Consider the following 7,820-nt stretch of genomic DNA (forward strand, 5'->3'; position numbering starts at 1 on the left):
GAGATCTTTCTGAGATCTTTCTTAACCCTAATCTAACCCTAACCCTAACCCTGCAGTACCTCCGCGGATCCCTAATGCATATGATAAATTGCCAAATTGTAAATTTAGAGCAGTAATCAATTGATTGGAATAATTTGACTGACAGCGATCCAACCATTATGATAACCAGGATCATGGCTAGAAAGGAACCATTTATTGTCAAATTAACGTTCAAAGTAGTTTTTTTTTGTAGTTTTTTGTTGTTGTTGCATTCTAGCTAACCCTAATCCCTTTCCTAACCTTAACCTGGTTATCCTAACCTGCTACGTTAATTTTCCTAACCTGCTGCGTAAATTCTCCTAACCTTCTACGAAAAGTCAAATCTGACGTTAATTTGACAAAAGCTGGATCCATTCTAGCCATTACCCCGAGGAAATGGGAGAACCAGGGTGTTTTCCTATTACTTTTAGTGGGTAGTGAAAGTGATTGATAGACAGAGATTGACAGCCAATCGGTTGATAGAAAAATTATTGACATAAACATGCTCCAATGACATGACGACAAATGAGTGACATCGCCCCAAAATTATCCAATCAAAGTTAAGAAGAGGGCGGGATAAAGACGGGTGGGTAGCAACAGTTGCCCGGGTGAGGACGAGGCGCCATAGTCACGGTAGTCGTGGCGACAAGAACCAAGCAACGAGAATCAACAACAACAACCAGAATCATTAAGAAACAAACTTTAACACCAAAGCCAGGAATATTCCATTGGGAATTTGAGGTGAATAAGCAACACCTTTATAAAACCGTCGTCTGATGTTTATGTCTGAATAATTGTGTTAAGTTGTTTAACGTTGTATTGCTTTAATTGAGCGTTAAAAGGCACTAGCGTGGCAGAGATGGAATAGCACTGGTCCCAGCGAGTTGCTCACCGCTTTCCAAACGCAGACGGTTGTTATGACGATGTCAAATCTGTTATAGGAATACAAAATGGCGGGTGTTGTAATATGAGAATCTTGTACTTTTAGTTGTTCGAAATGTTTTGTTCGCAAAGCATTTAACATGAAAAATAATTGTTAAACTTAGTGAACGAGGCATACTTGTCACATGTTCACGGATACTTTTGATTAGAAAATCACTTTAGATTTTCGAACTTTTTTTCAAATCTAATTGCAAAACAGACATATGTGCCAGTGTGTGTAAACTGAAGCATAGAAACGAATGTGTCATGATGTTGACTGTTATTTTATAGTTGTGAAAAAGTTTTCTCTAGTAAAAGTGATCGTCATGCCCGTACTGTGCAATGTGTGCCAGATCTCATGCTCTGCCGTCCTCGCGGTGGCTGTCACGCAGGGAGGGGAAGGTGGGTTGAGCCTATGGGTGGGATTGACATTACCTGAAGCCAATGGAGAAGCAATATTTAGAAGCATACACCAATGGCAACTGGAGAAAATATTATTTGATATGCTTGTAGAGAAGGAGCAAGGTGCGTTTCCTGTGTGCTGTCGCTATCAGAACGTGTGTGTGTGTGTGTGTGTGTGTGTGTGTGTGTGTGTGTTACACAGTTCAGGAATCCTCACGTGGTATATTCGACTAGTAGTTTATCGAATGTAGTTAAAGGGTCTATATGCAATCATTTCATGGGATATAACTATGATATAACTATGATATAACTATGATAATAGTTTGCCAGAGCTCACACCTCAGTGCTTTAGATCAGGGGTTCCCAAACTCAGTCCTGGGCCCTAGAATGACACAACTGATTCAAGTACCCAACTCATCATCAAGCTTTGATCATTTGAATCTGCTGTTTAGTGCTATGGACAAAAAAAAACTTGCACTTGGGGAGGTTTTTGCATCCAACAGGAAGAACCTTAATGTGCCTCAGCCTCAGACAAAATACTCACTTCCACCCTGGTTTCTGTCCAACTTTGTCAGTGTGCTTTCACAAGAGGTTGCCTGAAGTGTGTTGAAAAAGGTTTGAAAGTGTGTTGGCACAATTCTACACATTGTGCGTGTGTGTGTGTGTGTGTGTGTGTGTCATAACCAACTCCTTCCCTTGTCCTTTCCCCAGAGTGGTGGTCTTGGTCCAGCCGTGGCGGTAGTCATGGCGACCCCAGGCTACACAGAAGAGCTCCAGCCGGCCCCCCAGCCCAACGCTGTCACCATAGCAACACAATCAGCCACGCCCTCCCGCTCCACGCCAACCCAGTTCAACCAGTCAGTGTCCATCGTCTCCACAGCCGGACAGGACAAACTTCCTGCTCAAGCCACGCCCACCAAGGCCCAGAAGACAGTGGTTATTGCCTCTCCTTCTCAGACTCCGTTTGTTACCCGCGGAGATCCAGAGTTCTGCCGTTCAGCAGAGTAACGGACAATGTTCCACACCGCAGTACATCGTAGTGACCGTTACAGGTGAGGCATTCTCACTCTCTCAGGTGAGAGTAGCTGACATGATGAAACAGGTCTATTCCACCACAGCCACACCTTCCTCTCCTGACGACTGTTACCATGGTTATCTACCAGACCTGTAGGACAGGCTCTCTGAGGTCCAGGTTGGTTAATGTTTGGTCTGCTCTCTGAGGTCCAGGTTGGTTAATGGTTGGTCTGTTCTCTGAGGTCCAGGTTGGTTAATGGTTGGTCTGTTCTCTGAGGTCCAGGTTGGTTAATGGTTGGTCTGCTCTCTGAGGTCCAGGTTGGTTAATGGTTGGTCTGTTCTCTGAGGTCCAGGTTGGTCTGTTCTCTGAGGTCCAGGTTGGTTAATGGTCTGCTCTCTGAGGTCCAGGTTGATTAATGGTTGGTCTGTTCTCTGAGATCCAGGTTGGTTAATGATCTGCTCTCTGAGGTCCAGGTTGGTTAATGGTTGGTCTGTTCTCTGAGGTCCAGGTTGGTTAATGGTTGGTCTGTTCTCTGAGGTCCAGGTTGGTTTAATGGTTGGTTTACTAACCCAGTGGAAACCTTAAGGCACCATTGTAATTTAACCTGCATTAGGCCATTTAGCAGCCACTTTTATTCAAAGTAACTGACAACAGAGGCCTTTTAAGTGACCGCAGCGGGATTTGAACCAGCAACCCTTGCCAAGTGGTCCATGCAGGACTACCGTTAGCTGGGCTGTAGGAGGGACATACTGGCACGCAGGACTACCGTTAGCTGGGCTGTAGGAGGGACATACTGGCATGCAGGACTACCGTTAGCTGCAGGACTACCGTTAGCTGGGCTGTAGGAGGGACATACTGGCACGCAGGACTACTGTTAGCTGCAGGACTACCGTTAGCTGGGCTGTAGGAGGGACATACTGGCATGTGGCCAACACCTTTCTGCTACTAATCTTGGAAACTCAGAACAACAATCTTGCTTAATTACATAGATGCTCGATTAAGTTCTGTCCACGAGAGATACTTCTACTACCTACCATCAGTAAGCCTGTTCGCTACCCAACAGTCTTTGGGACAGATATACACAGGACGTTTGTATACGATTAAAAAATAATAATAATCCAGCGCCAGCTGTGTCACCAGAGACTCTGGGTTCGGCCCAGGCTCTGTCGTAACCGGCCGCGACCGGGAGGTCCGTGGGGCCTAGCGTTGTCCGGATTAGGGAGGGTTCGTCCCAGGCTCTGTCGTAACCGGCTGCGACCGGGAGGTCTGTGGGGCGACGCACAGTTGGCCTAGCGTCGTCCGGGTTAGGGAGGGTTCGGCCCAGGCTCTGTCGTAACCGGCCACGACCGGGAGGTCTGGCCTAGCGTCGTCTGGGTTAGGGAGGGTTCGGCCCAGGCTCTGTCGTAACCGGCCACGACCGGGAGGTCTGGCCTAGCGTCGTCCGGGTTAGGGAGGGTTCGGCCCAGGCTCTGTCGTAACCGGCTGCATACGGGAGGTCCGGCCTAGCATCGTCCGGGTTAGGGAAGGGTTCGGCCCAGGCTCTGTCGTAACCGGCCGCGACCGGGAGGTCCGTGGAGAGACGCACAGTTGGCCTAGCGTCGTCCGGGTTAGGGAGGGTTCGGCCCAGGCTCTGTCGTAACCGGCCGCGACCGGGAGGTCCGTGGGGAGACGCACAGTTGGCCTAGCGTCATCCGGGTTAGGGAGGGTTCGTCCCAGGCTCTGTCGTAACCGGCCGTGACCGGGAGGTCCGTGGGGCGACGCACAGTTGGCCTAGCGTCATCCAGGTTAGGGAGGGTTCGGCCCAGGCTCTGTCGTAACCGGCCGTGACCGGGAGTTCCATGGGGCGACGCACAGTTGGCCTAGCGTCGTCCGGGTTAGGGAGGGTTTGGCCAGTAGGGATATCCTTGTCTCATCGTGCACCAGCGACTCCTGTGGTGGGCCGGGCACAGTGCGCGCTAACCAAGGTTGCCATGTGCACGGTGTTTCCTCCGACACATTGGTGTGGCTGGCTTCCGGGTTGGATGGCGCTGTGTTAAGAAGCAGTGCGGCTTGGTTGGGTTGTGTATCAGAGGACGCATGACTTTAAACCTTCGTCTCTCCCGGGCCCCGTACGGGAGTTGTAGCGATGAGACAAGGTAGTAGCTACTAACAATTGGATACCATGAAATTGGGGAGAAAAAGGGGTAAAATTTAAAAACACAATTCCACCACATGTGGATATACACTACATTTAAAATCATTGAGGACAGCTCTGTAACATGTGGATATACACTACATTTAAAATCATTGAGGACAGCTCTGTAACATGTAAACAATGTAATTCCATTGTAGTTCCACTGTAAAGCTGCCAGACTAGTTGACCAGCCATACTGTGTGTTGTGTGTAGTTTATTTGCATGGTGTCTATTAGTAGATTACCAGCAGCAGCTAACCTGCCAGCCTGGCAGGGTGTTAGTATCAGGTAACACGAGTGAGGCCTGGCCTGCTCCACTCACACCACAGACACACACACTGGAGCTAGAGACAGATATGCCTGTCTGTCTGTCTCTGTCTCTGTCTGACTCTCTCTTCTGTCTCAATTTAATTCAAGGGGCTTTATTGTCATGGGAAACATATGTTAACATTGCTAAAGCAAGTGAAGTAGATAATTAACAATAACATTGAATGGATCATCATACTATATGAACAGGAATAAATCACAAAAGTCAACATCTATCTCTGTCCACCCTCTCTTCCCTCCACCCCTCCCTCTCTTCCCTCCACCCCTCCCTCTCTCCCCTCCACCCCTCCCTCTCTCCCCTCCACCCCTCCCTCTCTTCCCTCCACCCCTCCCTCTCTTCCCTCCCTCCACCCTCTCTCCCCTCCACCCCTCCCTCTCTCCCTCCACCCCTCCTCTCTCCCCTCCACCCCTCCCTCTCTCCCCTCCACCCCTCCCTCTCTCCCCTCCACCCCTCCCTCTCTTCCCTCCAACCCCTCCCTCTCTTCCCTCCCTCCACCTCTTCCTCCACCCACCCTCTCTTCCCTCCACCCCTCCCTCTCTTCCCTCCACCCCTCCCTCTCTTCCCTCCACCCCTCCTCTCTTCCCTCCACCCCTCCCTCTCTCCCCTCCACCCCTCCCTCTCTCCCTCCACCCCTCCCTCTCTTCCCTCCACCCCTCCCTCTCTTCCCTCCACCCCTCCCTCTCTTCCCTCCACCCCTCCCTCTCTTCCCCCTCTTCCCTCCACCCCTCCCTCTCTTCCCTCCACCCCTCCCTCTCTTCCCTCCACCCCTCCCTCTCTTCCCTCCACCCCTCCCTCTCTTCCCTCCACCCCTCCCTCTCTTCCCTCCACCCCTCCCTCTCTTCCCTCCACCCCTCCCTCTCTTCCCTCCACCCCTCCCTCTCTTCCCTCCACCCCTCCCTCTCTCCCCTCCCTCTCTTCCCTCCACCCCTCCCTCTCTTCCCTCCACCCCTCCCTCTCTTCCCTCCACCCCTCCCTCTCTCCCCTCCACCCCTCCCTCTCTCCCCTCCACCCCTCCCTCTCTTCCCTCCACCCCTCCCTCTCTTCCCTCCCTCTCTTCCCTCTCTTCCCTCCACCCCTCCCTCTCTTCCCTCCACCCCTCCCTCTCTTCCCTCCACCCCTCCCTCTCTTCCCTCTCTCCTCTCCCTCTCTTCCCTCCACCCCTCCATCTCTTCCCTCCACCCCTCCCTCTCTTCCCTCCCTCTCTTCCCTCTCTCCCCTCCCTCTCTTCCCTCTCTCCCCTCCCTCTCTTCCCTCCACCCCTCCCTCTCTTCCCTCCACCCCTCCCTCTCTTCCCTCCACCCCTCCCTCTTTTCCCTCCACCCCTCCCTCTCTTCCCTCCACCCCTCCCTCTCTCTCCTCACCTGATACCTGTGTTTATATGATGGGGTGATTGTTCCCTCCATCTAGGGAGATTAGCTGTCCAAGGCCTCCCTCTGCCTGCCTCATATATAAGGCTGGAGAGATGGCCAGCCCTCTGTCCTCTCTCCATCTCTCTCTCGTCTGTCCTAAGAGCTATGTTCTACAGTAACTGCTGTTATAGTGTGGAGACAGAGTATCGTGAGTACTGGTTTATTATGTGGATGTTGTTGATGATTTGATGAAGTTGTAAACATAATCTCATGTTGTTTATCTTCCTCCCATCCGTCCTCCCTTCTTCCTGCTACTCTCTTTCTCTCTCTTCCTCCGTCCTCTCTTCCTCCTGCTACTCTCTTTCTCTCTTCCTCTGTCCTCTCTTCCTGCTACTCTTTCTCTCTCTTCCTCCATCCTCTCTTCCTCCTGCTACTCTCTTCTCTCTTCCTCTGTCCTCTCTTCCTGCTACTCTTTCTCTCTCTTCCTCCGTCCTCTCTTCCTCCTGCTACTCTCTTTCTCTCTCTTCCTCTGTCCTCTCTTCCTGCTACTCTCTTTCTCTCTCTTCCTCTGTCCTCTCTTCCTGCTACTCTCTTTCTCTCTCTTCCTCTGTCCTCTCTTCCTGCTACTCTTTCTCTCTCTTCCTCCGTCCTCTCTTCCTCCTGCTACTCTCTTTCGCTTTCTTCCTCTGTCCTCTCTTCCTGCTACTCTTTCTCTTTCTTCCTCCGTCCTCTCTTCCTGCTACTACTCTATCTTTCTCTCTCTATTTTCATTTACTGTGTTCCACCGATCCTCTCTCTCTCTCTCTCTCCTCTCTCTCTCTCTCTCTCTCTCTCTCTCTCTCATCTCGTCTCTCTCTCGTCTCTCCTCTCTCTGTGTCTGTGTCTGTTTCTGTTTCTCTCTTTTCTTTCTCCATCTGTCTGTCTCTCTCTCCTCCCTCCCTCTCTCCATCTCTTCCTCTCTCCATCTCTTCCTCTCTCCTCCCTCCCTCTCTTCCTCTCTCCTCCCTCCCTCTATCTCTTCCTCTCTCCTTCTCTCTCTCCTCCCTCCCTCTCTCCATCTCTTCCTCTCTCCTTCTCTCTCTCCATAGATGGCTCTCTCCATTCTAGTGACAGTGTATCAGACTCCAGTCCTCCAGTAGTAGTGGTTCAGACAGGGGTCTCCACCCAGGTAGTACAGCAGACCACCCAACAGGTACGCTACACACACACCTGACGCACACCAGACACACACCTGACGCACACCAGACACACACCTGAAGCACACCAGACACACACCTGAAGCACACCAGACACACACCTGAAGCACACCAGACGCACACCTGAAGCACACCTGACGCACACCAGACGCACACCAGACGCACACCAGACGAGACGCACACCAGACGCACACCAGACGCACCAGACGCACACCAGACGCACAGAGGGTGAGTGGTTCAGACGCACACCAGACGCACACCAGACGCACACCAGACGCACACCAGACGCACACCTGACGCACACCAGACGCACACCTGACGCACACCAGACACACACCTGACGCACACCAGACACACACCTGACGCACACCAGACACACACCTGACGCACACCAGACACACACCTGACGCACAGAGTGC

The 7,820-nt window shown here is 51.7% G+C and overlaps 1 long non-coding RNA gene across 1 annotated transcript; it reads left to right on the plus strand.

Annotated features, from left to right (window-relative positions):
• The first annotated feature begins 595 nt into the window (after nt 1-595).
• LOC116362871 (uncharacterized) lies at nt 596-7,490 on the plus strand. Its single transcript, XR_004207794.1, has 3 exons — nt 596-759; nt 2,053-2,393; nt 7,294-7,490. It is a non-coding gene; the product is annotated as an uncharacterized LOC116362871 (long non-coding RNA).
• The last annotated feature ends 330 nt before the right edge of the window (nt 7,491-7,820 follow it).

This window comes from Oncorhynchus kisutch, unplaced genomic scaffold, assembly GCF_002021735.2.
Source record: "Oncorhynchus kisutch isolate 150728-3 unplaced genomic scaffold, Okis_V2 scaffold886, whole genome shotgun sequence".
Lineage (NCBI taxonomy): Eukaryota > Metazoa > Chordata > Actinopteri > Salmoniformes > Salmonidae > Oncorhynchus > Oncorhynchus kisutch.